Raw genomic sequence first — 11907 nt, 5'->3', positions numbered from 1 at the left:
TATCCAGAGATTATATCCATGTGAGCTTTCTATGCTTTGTCTTTGTCTGATAGAACTACTTGAACACCTCTATGCATCCTGCTTGCATTAAGTAGCAAAGGTCAAAATGTTAAACTGCTTTAGAAATTGGCAAATTTAAAAGGTATAATGTGTACAAAATGGGCATACCATTTCAGCTGGCAGGTTAAGATCAAATGATTTATAACTTGGCCAAAACCCAGTTGTCAAAACTGTCACAGTCAAGTCTATGTCAGGATGTGCTTGAGAATTTTCATTAAGATAATCATTAAAATGCCCTTAGTTCTCCTTTGCTAATGTTAAATCTATGACCTACATACAAGCACATAGATTTTTACACAATTTACAATTAGATTAACTTCATTGATAAGAATCAAAGTGAGTTTTTTATTTATGTATGATGCAGCATATCATTCCCTCCATTTTAGAAGTAAACTGACCACCACACTATTGCTTCAGCTTTATCAATATGCTTCTTTCATGATCATCATTTTCACTTTTATCAAAAAAAAGTCTCTGTGCAAGCTTCTTCCTGCAATTTTGACAAATATTAATTATATATCACAACACATAACAAGACAAAGTCCTAAATTTTAAAATAGCACTATATGGATGAAGATTGTCATTCACGCCATGAATTCCAGATGTGTAAAGTTGTCATTCACGTCATGAATTCCATATGTATAAAGTTTCCATTCCTCATGCTTTATGGCATTTGGCAGAGTCTAGGTTAATCTATACTTGATAATTCCAAACAATAGTCATTTAAAAAAATTTAAAGCAATTAAAACTAGACTAGTACAAAAATAAATTGAACCATATATTAAGAATATGGAGTATGTAACCTGGACATACCAAAATAGAAAATGTATCATATTCTAATAAATAGAACTCTACTATTATAAACATTGGATTAGATTGTTTGAAGTAATAAAGGTGAACCAACTAAATAATGGGCTAATAAAACATTCTTTATTGCTAGTGAGAAGCACTAAAAACTATATTAACGGTATGTTAGCCTGAACACCCAGATTCTAGGTTAGTTCAACCATGGAGATTCCCAAGGTCCTATCAAATGGGTCATACCAGACAACCCTTCTATTCTACAAACCTCAATGGGTGGTCCACATTGACTGTCCAAGCAACTACCTCCTCAGGGAATCGACATAGCAGATGCCTTTGTACCAACTTTTGGTGCCTTCTACATTAAAGAAACCTATTTTGAAGATATTTCCTTGTACCAAGAAACCTTTTGGATAGAGATCTTCCTATCAATTGAGTCAATTATTTCTTTTCAATTTGTATAATATGTTCTATTGAAACACACATTAATTACCTCTTTTGGTTGTTATAATTAGATGCCCTAGTCTTCCGAGGGTGACCTTGATGGAAACCCCCCCATGCTTGTTTGGGACACAAACATAAGTGTTCAAAATGTCAATCAAGCAGTTCAGCACTTTTTGAGGAATTTTAGGGATGATCCTTCAGACCTTGAGGCGAAATACATGAGGCTCTTGGAACAGGTTCAAATTTGTCCCTGCTGGCTTCTTATGGTTACCATCTAGTCTCATTTCAAATTATTGGTTGAGCACATTTGCTTTTGTATTCACTTCATTTAGTTCATTCTCATTTAGACAATGGAATTCGAAGGTGATTCACTGAATATTGATGCAATGAACATCTTTGAATATGATGAAGACCTTTATGGCAAGATGGTCAGATATCCTCTTGAAGTTCTCATCATTTTTGACATTGTATTGATGGATGTAGTTGTTCACCTCAAGCCTTTGTGGGAGAAGAACATACAGGTGACTGAATTGTATTTTTGGAAAAATATGTTTTGTCAATTAGTATGTTTTCATTTAATAACTTTGTTGTTTCAGATTTTGTTTATTTATGCACATAAATATGCCTCGGACTTAAATATAACTTCCATTGCATTCAGGCAAGAATATTCAATCTTAGAGATACAGTTAACATGCAAGATCTGAATCCATCAGGTAGGCAATGCTTTTTAAAGTTACATCTTCATGGTTCAATGCTATTTGAAAAATCTAATAAGGGGGTTTTTTTGTCTTTGAAATCTAGATATTGAGAAGATGGTTTCAATCAAAGGGATGATAATTCGGTGCAGCTCAATTATACCAAAAATCAAAGAAGCATTCTTTAGGTGCCTTGTTTGTGGATATGCTCCAGCACTAGTACCTATTGATAGAGGTAATTCTTTGGATTGCAATTGAACTCTTAATATAATAGTTAATTGTGTCTTCATTGTATGTTATGTTTGTTTCTCAATTCTATTTTGCATAACTATGGTGGAGAATCTGCGGCTTTAAACAGATTCATGCTTATGAAAGTGATCTCAGAAGCTTTTAGATTCCAAGATTTTGCAAATAAGATCTTACTCCTTATTGTGACATGGCCACTATCGATCTGCTCTTTGTAACCTTAATTGGAACTAATAGGACACCATACATGAGGTTCTTCTCACATTGAGATGTTTGCTTGATGAAAGCTATATATGAGAGAGCACATTTTTTTAGTTTGAAAAAATCCTTGTATGAGAACTTTCACACCAAATTTTATTCTCATATTCCATGAAAATCTTCTACTGAATTTTCTCAAATGTATTTCATGTTTTTAAAAAAATTTCTCATATCTTTGCTTCACTACATACAATGGTACTTGTTGTCTAAAAGTGTTTTTGCTAGATTTGTATTCACATCCTACTTTATGCTTCAAATGCCTAGGTCAGATTGATGAACCTACACATTGTGCAAGGCCAAAATGTGTTGCTATGAATTCTTTGACATTGATGCATAACAGATGCAGGTAGGAACTTGTTGATTTTAGTTTATGCATGATTTGAAGCTGCATTTTCAAGACTTCGAAGACAACTATATCCTTTTACTTTGTGGTTAGGTTTTCTGATAAGTAGATTGTAAGGTTGCAAGAAATGCCTGATGTCATTCCAGAGGGGGAAATCCTACACACTGTTAGCTTGTTGATGCACAACAAACTTGTTGATGCAGCCAAACCTGGTGATCGAATCAAGGTGTGTCTGAAATTACATGATATATGAATTCTACACTCATTTTTATTGCCAAGTGTTAGCATTTGAAGGTTGACATTGGCTTTTTTTTGTAGGTTACTAGGATTTTTAGAGCTATGACAGTTAGAGTGGGACCAAACCAAAGGATTGTGAAATCTTTATTTAAAGCAAAGCTCTCAAGCCTATCTTAGTCCATTTAAGTTGGAAATGAGGACCTTAATGTTGTATTCTATGATTTCTAATTCTAATTTTTAAATCATTTTCTTGTGCAGGCCTACATTGATTGCTTTCATCTAAAAAATGCAGACAAGACAAGATTGTGATTCAAAGATTAAATGGAACGTGATACCAATAGTGATAGTTTTGTCTCTTTTCAAGAGGGTGATATGTCACCAGCTAATTATGAAGCTAAGGTATAAACTCATTATTTTTTACCTTTTGTATATAACATGAATTTTGCAAGCTCTGAAATTGAATTTTGACTACCAATTTCCAAATTGAGAAGTTGAAAGAACTATCTCACATGCCCGATATCTATGAGAGGCTAACTAGGTCCTTAGCTCTGAGCATTTGGGAGCTAGAAGATGTAAAGAAAGGGCTCTTGTGCTAGGTATCTTTCTTTGCATTCATGTTCGATTAATTGGTAATTTTTTGCATGTTCTTTGAACCATATGTTAACCATTATGCTTCTTAAATAGCTTTTCGGGGGAACTACAGTAAAACTAGCTTTAGGCACTACCATTTTTGGTGATATCAACATCCTTCTTGTTGGGGATCTAGGTACGAATAAGTCTCAACTACTTCAGTATGTGCATAAGTTGGCTCCTCGAGGCATTTATACAAGTGGTTGTGGAAGCTCTGCAATTGGTTTGACTGCTTATGTATCAAAGGATCCTAAAACTCATGAAATAATAAGTTATTAACTCAATTTGTTGATCATTGAGCTCTTTGGGTTGCCTGCTCCCCCACTGCTACCTACCACTTTATTCTATATAAATTGCTTATTTCTTTGAACTCAATAGGTTCTAGAAAGTGGAGCATTGGTAATGAGTGATAGGGGTATTTTCTACATAGACGAGTTTGACAAGATGTCGAACAATGCTCATAGCATGTTACATGTGGTGTGATTTTTCTCCAAGCTCTTCAAATTATGTGCTTTTACTGGTTTCTTGACTTTGTAATCTATGTTTTTGGTTGACTTGTATATCAATGTCTGGTCATTCCTTTGAAGTAGGTTACAGAACAACAGACAATGTCAATTGCAAAGGCTAGGATCATAGCATCTCTGAATGCAAGAACATCTATTTTAGCTTGTGCCAATCCTAGTGGTTCATGCTACAACCCTAGATTGTCAGTGATTGACAATATCCAACTTCCTCCAACATTACTTTCTAGGTGGAGTATGTTTGGTTTTAGAATTCAAGCTAGAGAATTTATTTGTTGTCACTCAAGTATAAAAGAATCACAAAAAATGCCTGCAGGTTTGATTTGATCTACCTATAGCTTGATAAATTTGATGAACAAAAGGACAAGCACCTTGCAAGGCATCTTGTTGAATTACATTATGACGAGCCAGAGGTAAGTTCTGATTTGGTCAATACTATGTAGTAATTAATGGGGGTCCAATGACCTAATATTTTTGATGTGAACTACATTATGATTCTAGGACCAAACACTGGATGCATTTGACCTCCCGACTCTCACTTCGTATATCACTTATGCAAGACAACATATACATCCTAAGATATCTGATGAGGTAGCAAAAGATCTCATCCGTGGTTATGTTGAAATACGTAGGATGGGAAACTTCCCTGGCAGTAGCAAGAAGGTTAGCTCAATATTCTCAAATTCAATTTTTGTATAGTATGCTTACAAGTTACACACGTGAAAAAAGTAACAGTATATCTCATACTTCTACTGAAGAATGCATCTAGATGCAGGGCAATTCTCATGTTATGTTAACTTGTTCTCCTGAATGAATTGTATAGGTTATCACAATGACTCCACATCAAATTGAAAGCTTAATAAGAATAAGCAAAGCCCTAGCCCGCATCAAATTCTCTGAGTGGGTAAGAAAATCCTATGTAGAAAAAAGTGGGTTACATTCCTGAATGTTTTAAAGCCAGATTGAGGCAATAAAAAGATACCTTACATTCCAATTCTGCAGGTTGAAAGGTGTGATGTGGTAGAATCATTCCGGCTTCTTGAAGTTGCACTTCAACAATGTACCACTGATCATTCAACTGGTAACCATTGTGCATCTTTGGCAATGAGGATTGTCAGTTCATTAGTTTTATATTGAATGCATTATCATCACAAAATTAGTCAGCTCTGAAAGAACTATGTTAATTGGAAGCCACTGAATGCATTTGAGTGTCATGGTTACAAGGACCATTGACATGGATCTCATAAACATGGGAGTCTCAGCCAGTGAAAGAATGAGACGAGCCAATCTTATTTCATCACTGAGGATTCTTATCATGGAAAGGATGCAAGTAAGGGGACCATCAACCCGTATTATCGAGGTAACATTCTTTATACTACCCTAAATAGTGTTGAGAAAATTTTTGGTATGGCACCTAACCAGATATGAATGAATGCAATCAGAGTTGATGGAGGAAATGCAGAAATAGGGATCCAAGGAAGTCAGCCTGAATGATGTAAGTAATTCTTTGTTGTGGGTAAATTTCAAGCTATTTCCAGCTTCATTTTCTTGGGGGAAATGAATACATTATGAGTTATGTTGTTCAATTTCAGATTCGTAATGTAATTGGAAACCTTGTGAGTGAGGGGTTTGTTACAATTCATGGGGACAATATGAAGAGGACCTGAATGAGTTTTGAGGATTATATGGCCCCTACAATAATTAGTAATGAAGTATTTGATAAGACTATGGTCAGTGTGTTGTGGCAAACTATTTTAATATGCCTTGAGCTTCATGCTTTGTAGTACATCGATGGGTACTTTCTCTTGTAAAAAAATATAGAAAATTGAAGGAATCCAAAGCCTGGGTGTACTATCTATGACAAAGACAACCACCGAGGTAATGATGGATATCTTATAATTCTTGCTCAGATAAGAGGATGATAATTATAAATTATGAGAATCATTGGTGTTTTGTTCTATCAAGTTTTGGAGTGAGGAAAAAGTATTTGCAATTATAAAGGTATTTTTTTCAACCAACATAATGGAAAAAGTTCATTTTAATGTTCACAATGGCATTTTTTCCCTCCCTCTAGTTTCACATGGTTACCTAAATATAAAGAGAATTAAATATAAAAAGAGCAATTTATTTTAATGGCAAGGATCTTATGCAACCAAGAGACATACTATTTTCCACCCACTTCCTCACTTTGCAAAGTATTGTTCATTCTCTCAAGGGAATGTTTTCATTCAATGCTTAGCTGGAATATCCATATGCCAAAACATTATACAGGGAAAAGACTATAAGAATTGTTTTTGATGGATTAATTGTAACATAAATAAAGTTACTCCAGATAACTAGCAAATATTTTATTGCTTTCAAACAAATAGTTAGGTGAAGGGGTTAACAATTGTCCTATTTTCAAAAAAAAAATCAAGTTTTAGATGACAAATCTTTCCCAATATGCTTCATTTCATGGATAAAGATGGCATGTCGATGGGTTACCTCTAAAAATCCATGGATGAGCCCAAGAGGTTGCTTTAATTTTGGTGGATAGATCATTTGTCACATCATTGAACAAGCTAGACACAAACTCCTCTAACCAATATATGCATTAGCTTAGAGGTTGAACCCAAAGTTTTACTTTTGTACTCCATTTAAGGCCGATGAGAAGGTCATGACATGCATTGTTTTATACATTGATAAGGTGGTGTTAGATGATGAGATAATAGAGAAAGTTCTTGATGAGATGGAGATCTCAAGGATGAGGATACTTTTTCTCCTACAGCAAAGATGAGCACCATCTATTTAGTTTTGGCTGTGGCATCTCAATTTGCCTTGGAAAGTCTGGCAAATGGATGTAAAGAGTGTCTTCATCAATGTGTGAGAAACTATAGGACCAAATAAAATTAATTCCAATTTCTAACTTTGACCTTATAGTTTTGTGTGCTTGCGATAAATATTATTATAATTACTAGTCTGGAGTGAGATTCAACATTGTTTGTCTTGTTACTTATATAAAACTACTGACAGTATGCAAGATGGTTGATGAGCACCTATCCAAATAAGTATGATTATGACCATTTCCATGGCAAACACCAAAACATGTTGCTGTGAGGGAAAAGCTTAGAAGGATACAAGATACTGATATTAATAAAAAATAATTTATTAATCATATTCTAATTTACATGGTAGAATGCTCATTCTGGTTGAGGAAAACATGCATTCCCCGTGTATGCAAGAGAGTTACCAATTTCTCTTTAAATTAGAGTCATCTTGTCTCATAGGCTCCAAGGTTGCAAACCCCATATTTGTAACCTATTTTATTCTTCTGACAGATACTTAGCTAGTGTCTACCAGGTTTCTATGAATCAAGGTATCAAGTTGTGGCTATTACATCTTGTTCTCAGAAAAAGACTTTATTCAAACACCTGATGGGGCACAAGCAATATCTTGAAGGATTGTAAGATCTGACAAAAACTTGTGTTCAAAAGCATAATTTAGTGCACAATCAAAATGGAGACAGTAGGTTGTTGAACACAAAATGATAGTAAGCTTGTAAAAGGAAAATCAAAGTGAAATCAAAAGTCTTATACATCCTAGGGCATCTCAAAATAAAAATAGATAATTAGAAATATCACTATAGGGAAATCAACATAAAATAGTACAAAAAAATGATGGGCTAAAGACAACCTAGAGTTAGCTGATTATAAATATCTACTTCATGTTGTTTATATGTAGAATATTTACAAAAATTTATATATACTCAAGATAACCAGGTGTGATAAAGGACATACTCTGTGACTTGGACATCAAGCATCTGCCCATGGCATTTTCCTAGGAGCTTCACAACAGCACCCACATATGTTTTTGGTACTTCAACAATAGCAATCTGCATTTCATTATTTCTAACATATGAGAAGTAATGTTTGATATTACAAATGCATATAGTATATATTGTCATCATCTTTTCATCATTTTACTCTTTATAGGATTCCACAATCATCAATAGAAATCTAGGATGATGTGGATATTATTGTACCTCATAGGGTTCAAACAATTTATCATTAACTTTTTTGTTTATAACTTTAGGTGGGCCTACCATAAACTCAAATCCTTCCCTCTGCCTACAAGATCAAAATGTCCAAATAATTGTCAAAGGTTCCTTTTGATTGTAAGATGATTAATCAGTATGAGTGTTCACTCCTAGGGGATGGAGAGGACTCTCCACAAGGGATAAATTGCATAGGTAACCAACTACTCTCTAGTAAAAGGCATGCCTACTGGGTAAGCTTCATTTTTCATAATAACATTAATATAATATTGGATAGCCATAATGTGCTATTTAGTAATTTGTCTCTAGGATTACTATTGGATAGGGTATTTTAATGCATCATAGAGTTGGAAATAGGTTCTAAGCTTGTCATGAAAGTCCTTTACTACCATCCACAGATGTATAGAGAAGAAAAAGAAAACATTACAAAGCAATTGCTGGAGATGGATCACATCAGGCCAAGTTCTAGCTCTTTTGAATCATATGTGGTGCTTCTAAAGAGAAAAGATGGTATGTGAGATGTGCATAGACCACAGAACCTTGAGTGGGAAAATCATCAAGAATAGATGTTTGTCTACCATCAAGAATAGGTATCTTTCTCTCACGATGAATGGCTTATCAATGAGTTGCATGGAGCAATTATCAATGAGTTTCATCGAGCAATCTATTTTTTAAAGATTGATCTCAAGTTAGGATATCATTGAATCCATGTGTGCAATGAGGATGTGCACAAGACAACATTCAGATTCTGTTTTAGGTACTATGATTTTTGGTCATGGCTTATGGCTGATAAATGCTCTAACAACTTTCTTGTCATGTACCCATTGCCAATCAATAATCAAGTAAGAATTTTTATTTTGATGATATATTGATTTACACATAACATAGCAATGCCATCTAAAGCATTTAAATATAGTTGTTGGAATAGTAGAGCAATAGGATATTTTTAAAGAAGTGAGCTAGTGCTAGGTTGGGGTTATAAATTTTTTCTACTTGTGCCTTGTTATTAGTGCTCAAAGTTTTTAGGTGGATCAATAAAAAATCCAAACCATTTTGGATTGGCCTCTTACTAATTGAATTGACATAGTTAAGGGGATGCTTTGGCCTTTATAGTTAATGTAGGAGGTTTGTTAGGATTTTACTCTCAACCAAAAACTCCCATAACTAATATGATTACAAAGTGAAAATTCTCATGGGAGTGACATTTCCCAAGAGGTCTTCAAGAAGCTCACAGAGGTAACGAATTCATTATCATGCATAATGAGAAAGAAAAAGAGACAAAAACTAGTGCTTCCCTAATAAAAAAGTGTTTATAGAGAAAGAAGAAGAGAACATACCCAAGATCTAGTGTTGCTCTTGAGAATGGTGATGTTAACTTCAAAGGCTTCAGATAAAACAACTCCTCTTCTTAACTGATAACTCTTTGTGTGTGATATCTTCTTACCTATTGCCAATGATCATGACATTGTAAGAAGACTCTGAACAAATATATTATTTCATGAATATCACTATGTGTTTCTAAACATTTTTCCAATTGATGATGTAATAATGCCTACAATACTTCACCATATAACACCAATCTTCCCTTTCGTGCCATAAAATCTCAAGATTTTCAATCTGTGTGCATTATCCCTCAAAAAGGTTTCTCTTTGATTGTATGAAATTTGATCATTTGCAGTTTTAGCCAAAGTTATTGTTGTTTTTTTATTGTACTTTTGATAGACCCATAAGGGCAAATAGGACAGTGCAAAGAGAGCTACTAGATTGTTGCATGTAATTTTCCAAAAAGCACAAACCTACTGAATCCAATTCATTTCTGAGTTTCCACATATCAATATTATCTCTTGTATCAAAATTTATATGGACCATAACTATTTGATTACTTTTAAATTTGGATGTTTTTTGTGAAAAGAGGATTTAATATAATACATAATTGTGCACTAATTCCATGTTTCCCATAAATTTTGTCCTACACATAATAACAATTTTTAAAGACAGTAATAAGGAGGTCCTGAAGCTACCTGTGAGGGTTTAATAGACATTGTATAGAGAGGGATTAACAACAAAGACTATATTAAGAGGGATTGGACTTAAAAACACAAAAAGAAACACATATATCTCTAAATTATCAAAGGATTGAACAAAGCCCATATAATTTTGGAGCTTCTAAGATGGAGTTCTAAACATATAAAAGATAGTATGCCCACTTCCATTAGTAGATCTATGCACAAATATAAATTCTTGCCAAACAAAGTAGATTTTGAGCTTCCTCTATGACAGAGATAGATCATAGAAACATAGTTCCCAATACTTTGGTGGGTTTGAATGAGCTTGATCTCTGCACCAAACTCAAAAATCTGTAAATGTTGTGATGAAAGAAATCAAATTGCTTTACATGCAGATTAAATTTTCTTGAAAGTTGTGGAATGCCCTTTCAACAAATCCATTTTGCCTATATCATGCAAATCTGCTGTAGACATTCCCTGCAAGCTATGTTAAGACCAATTTTCCACATTTTGCACTTCAACAAATTGTGGATGCAAACAGGATCAAAAACAAGCTAACTGGCAATCGGATGAATAAGAACTGCAACAAGATAAATGGAAAATAAATAAAGAGTTTGGTTGGACGAGAAAGGTCTAGATGTAAAAGAAAACTAATCAAGTGCTCCTCAATCAGACTAGTCACACTGAAAGAACTTGCAAATAAGATATTATTAACCACAATTCAACAATTCCTTTTGAGAAATTATTTTTCATGATTGAGCCATTTTATTTTCAAAATGGGTATGTCCAGGTCAAGATATTGACATATCAAAATGGAATATTCCCTTTTCATTTAACAAGCACTTATAAGACTAGGATTGTTAGCCAATCCATCTAAGCATATGGGTATTAAGGGTCAAGATATGTGTAGCGGTAGTCATGAACATTGCTTTTTTTTTGCTTTTTTTGTACATTTGATACTTTTCTTATAGGTGGACATGTCTATCACAAACATCCAACATCTCTGTCCTTAGACTTCATGGCAAAAACCCTACAAACAACACAAAAAAAATAAGGACATGAACCATCCAAACATCTCTAATAGCTTGTGGATATCCCAAAGATGAATAAGTGCATGACTTGTGAAAACCAAAAAGATAAGACTAACTTGTATAACAAGCGAATAACCAAAATGATTTTATGTCTGTGTTATGTTTGACAATGATAATGATATTTGGATTCAAGTATGAGGAAATTTCTATCAATCAATTCATTAAATATCATTTGAATACAAAGAAGATTTTAAGAGATTCAAGAGCATAATTATAAGCCAAATTTGTGGAAGACCTAAATCAGACCTAAGTGAATAGACATGTGAAGGCTTATTTTGAATATGATGAGCAGATCTAAGGCAAAATTTTTATGAAGGTATATTCCAAGTTTAGAACATTTATTGAAAAACACTATTTCAAATCTTAGTGGATTATTCATAAGTACAAGGCAGATTTTTTAAGACCTTGAAGGAGATCTTAGGAAAATCTACCTACATTATAAACACTTTGCATTTCAAAGGTCAGTTCCTTCTGCATTGCAGGATTTGAGGTTGGTGTCTCTTGCTAATTGAGCCTACAAATTTGTTTGAAGTTATATACAT

At 33.8% G+C, this 11907-nt stretch overlaps 1 pseudogene; it reads left to right on the top strand.

Moving 5' to 3' along the window:
• Nucleotides 1-1676: 1676 nt before the first annotated feature.
• On the top strand, nt 1677-5902 carry LOC149541633 (DNA replication licensing factor MCM4-like; annotated as a pseudogene).
• Nucleotides 5903-11907: the final 6005 nt, after the last annotated feature.

The sequence above is a fragment of the Cupressus sempervirens genome, chromosome 8 (assembly GCF_028749045.1).
Source record: "Cupressus sempervirens isolate cs-2001-9-10 chromosome 8, ASM2874904v1, whole genome shotgun sequence".
Taxonomy (NCBI): domain Eukaryota; kingdom Viridiplantae; phylum Streptophyta; class Pinopsida; order Cupressales; family Cupressaceae; genus Cupressus; species Cupressus sempervirens.
This window is presented reverse-complemented; position numbering and strand designations above follow the sequence as displayed.